General features: G+C 46.8%; 1 protein-coding gene across 3 annotated transcripts in view; it reads right to left on the bottom strand.

Annotated features, from left to right (window-relative positions):
• The window catches only part of Rap1b (RAP1B, member of RAS oncogene family), a 36,049-nt gene extending 35,825 nt beyond the window's left edge, over positions 1-224 (bottom strand). The window contains exon 1 of one of the 3 annotated variants that reach the window (XM_008846967.2): positions 46-224. The gene's annotated coding sequence lies outside the window, so the exon portion shown is untranslated. Of the gene's footprint in view, positions 1-28 lie in introns of all 3 variants that reach the window. The other 2 variants (XM_029570335.1, XM_029570334.1) reach the window with 2 other exon arrangements.
• Between the last annotated feature and the right edge of the window lie 3,315 nt (positions 225-3,539).

The following is a 3,539-nucleotide window of genomic DNA, read 5'->3' as shown; positions in this document are numbered from 1 at the left end:
GCCCCGCCGGCCCGCGGCAGCCACGCACGCACGCACTCCGCCAACCTCTCGCGCTGTCACCGGGTCCCCGCAGCGGCCGTCGCCCCGCGCTCCCTTCGGGTCGCTGCTCCGGGCGCCACGGCGGTCCTTGCCGCTACCGCCGCTGCCGCCGCTCGGGCTGCTCTCCACGCCTGACTCTGGGCGAGGTTTGGCGGTGTCGCCTTGACGTCAGGCGTTCAGCCTCGCTGTCGCTTCCGCCCGCGGGCGGGGCGCATCGGAGCGCAGCCCGGGAAGGGGCGGAGCCGAAGCTCAGGGCGGCCCCAGGGGCGGGCTCTCCGCGGGCCGGTCCTCGCCGTCGGCCTAGCTAGCCCGGACCCCCGGCTTACAGTGAGCGTCGGTCTGGCCCACGGGGTCCCACCGCGGGCTTGAGCTCCCGGGTTCCCTTCGGTGTCTTTTTCGCCCGCTGGCCGCTGGTGGGCAGAATCGCGTGTCAGCGTCCTCTGGCGCGCCCGGTTTCCGACCCCAGCGGATGACTGGGGAGCCCTTAGCGGGGCCTCCTAATGCTAACTGTAATTCCATCGCCAACGCCCCCAAGCAGTTGATGAAGTCCTTTGTGCTGGGGAAAGCTCTGGTGAAGTAACCGAGAGCAGCAGTTTCCTCTCACGGTGAAGGAGCCTGGCCCAGGGCAGTGTTCTTCAAATGGCCTTTCTTTTGAACTGACGTGTTTCAGCCAGTGGAGACTGACTTACTGTCCACGTTACCCTGCCAAGCGCAGTTCACAAATCGAGGATTACCAAGCAAGCTTATACCCTGTACCTAAAGGAACACCATTTACAGAATTAAAATAAATTGTTGATTGATGTGCCTGGGGCACCTTACTGACTTTATAGATAACTCATAGGTGTAAGTCTATGAGGTGACCTCTGGATGCCAGTAAACAGTGTCCAAAAAATGCCTTGTTTCTACGAGCGCAGAAACTTACAAGGACTTACCCTAATTAGAGAAATGAAATACCACCATCCTTAATATGAGAAACTTATCAGAACTTTGCTTTGAAGAGACTTTGATGGGTGAAGAGAGGGAGCAAAGTACAGAGACACGAAAGCGTTGAAGTTCATTGAAGATTAACTTTTGCTTAGTTCATGGTTTAATCGAGCCCTGTACAGATTACTAAAATTTTACAAACTAGAAGATAAATGGAAAGCATGATTTTACTCTTTAAAATAATCGAGGGGCTGGAGAGATGGCTCAGCGATTAAGAACACTGGTTGTTTTTGCGGAAGACCCAAGTTCGAATCCCAGCACCCACATGGCAGCTAACAACTGTCTATAACTCCCGTTCCAGGGGATCCGATGCCCTGTCATAAAGATTAAAAACTTGGCCGGGTGTGGTGGCGCATGCCTTTAATCCCAGCACTTGGGAGGCAGAGGCAGGCGATCTCTGTGAGTTCGAGGCCAGCCTGGTCTACATAGTGAGTTCCAGGCCAGCTGGGGCTCCTGGGGAGACCCTGTCTCAAAAAAGAATAAATAAATAAATAAATAAATAAATAAATAAATAAATAAATAAAATAAAATAATTGAAAACTTAGGGCTGGAGAGATGGCTCAGTACTTATGAGCACTGGCTGCTGTTGCAGAAGACCTGGGTTTGGTTCCCAGTACCGACATTGAGCCTCTGACCCCTTCTTCTGGTCTCCACAAACTCCTGCTGATGTGGTGCACATAAACACACACAAGCACACATGCATACAAGTATTTTCTTTAAAAGAATGAATTATAGCCAGGCCTTGAGACATAGGCCTGTAATCTCACTTTCTCTGGAGGCTGAGCAAGCTCAGCTTAGGCGATGAAGTAAGTTTAAAGCCAGCCAACCAAAATAAAATCGAGAGTGAGGCATGTAGCTCAATGGTCCAGTGCTTACCGGGCAAGTGGGGGAGGGGTATAGGTTTAATCCTTAGTATGAAAGGAGGGATTTATAATGATCTCAATAGTTCTCTCTCTCTCTCTCTCTCTCTCTCTCTCTCTCTCTCTCTGCACATGCTTGGTGGTGTACACACCCATGTGTGGACATAAAGAGGCCAGAGGTCAGAATCAAGTATCTCTACCCCTATCCATCTCATGAGAACAGCCTCTCACTGAACTTGGGGCTCACCAGTTCTCCTGGAGTAGTTATCCAGTGAGTCCCTGGGATCCTCCTGTCTCCACCCTCATCCCTACAGGCCACCACTCTGGACTTTTATGTTGGTGCTGGGGATGAAACTCAAGTTCTCATGCTTGTGCAGCAAGCACTGACCCACTGAGCAGTTCTCCAGCCCTTCAACAGGTTTTGACAGCAGTGTTTTCTAGGTGTTTTACCCTTCAGGTTACTTAATTGACCATTTCAATAATTATATTTTTAGAAGACTCTTTTTAATGTAAGTTCCTAAAGCAAATTTCAGAGCAGTCTGTTGGAATTACACAATTATGAATGAATGAATTGCAAATAAATTTGATTTGCTATCTTATCCATTATTGAATGAAAATTGAATCTGAAAGCCTAAAATTTTGAGCAAGGTTACTGTTCAAAATACTGGGTTTTTTTGTTTTTTGTTTTTTCTTCTTGCTTTTTCAACTATTTGCTATTTGGGTAATTGCTTCTTTTCTTTTTTTTCTTCTTTTCTTCAGAAAGATGGATGAAGCCCAAATTTGTAGAGTTTGAAAGAATGTGTAGTTTTACTTTAAGTTAAAATATATACATTAAGGACTGGAGAGATGGCTCAGGGGTTAAGAGCACCGTCTGCTCTTGCAGAGGACCTGGGTTCAATTCCCAGCACCCACATGGCAGCTAACAGCCATCTATAACTCCAGTTTCAGGGGATCTGATGCCCTCTTCTGAGCTCCACAGGCATCTGCATGACATGGGTACTCTCACACACATGCAGGCAATGCACTCATACACATAAAATTAATCAGTAAAATATTTTTAAAAAAATACATTCATTAGGCTGATGATCATCCCAACTTGAATTAATATCAGGATGCAGAGCACATCAAGAATCTGTATCTTGTAGCCCTGAGCTCACTTTTGAGTTTGCACTCTTTATTCTAGTTCCTTGACCTCTTGACTGAGATACATTCCACTGGCAACTTGACTTTAACTTATGTGCATGCCAAATTCATTACCATTGTCACCAAACCAGTTTTCCTTTGCTAATTGTGTCACTATCTTTCAGATTACCTATTCTCCAAGCCTGTTTCTTTTTTTCTGCTTACTGAATAATCCATCAATTGGTGGATCTATTAGACAGTAATTGGACAAAATCTTTCCCTGTTCCTCTTGTCCCTTTCAACTAAGAGGACCCTTGTTTATGTTGACACAACAGCTCCTGGACCTTTGCAACCCAGTAGTTTCCAGTCCTTGCCCGCTGTGACCCATTTTACACACTGTTGCTATTTGAATTATCTGAAGGCTTACTTAGTAAGTCACTCCCTTCCTGAAGAAGCCTTCAATTTCACTCCTTCTCTACAAAAATAGTTATGTTGCACTTTGCCCTTTCACCTAAAACTGTCTTGTAGTCACTG

This window comes from Nannospalax galili, unplaced genomic scaffold (assembly GCF_000622305.1).
Source record: "Nannospalax galili isolate Female #2095 unplaced genomic scaffold, S.galili_v1.0 scaffold463, whole genome shotgun sequence".
Taxonomy (NCBI): Eukaryota; Metazoa; Chordata; class Mammalia; order Rodentia; family Spalacidae; genus Nannospalax; species Nannospalax galili.
This window is presented reverse-complemented; position numbering and strand designations above follow the sequence as displayed.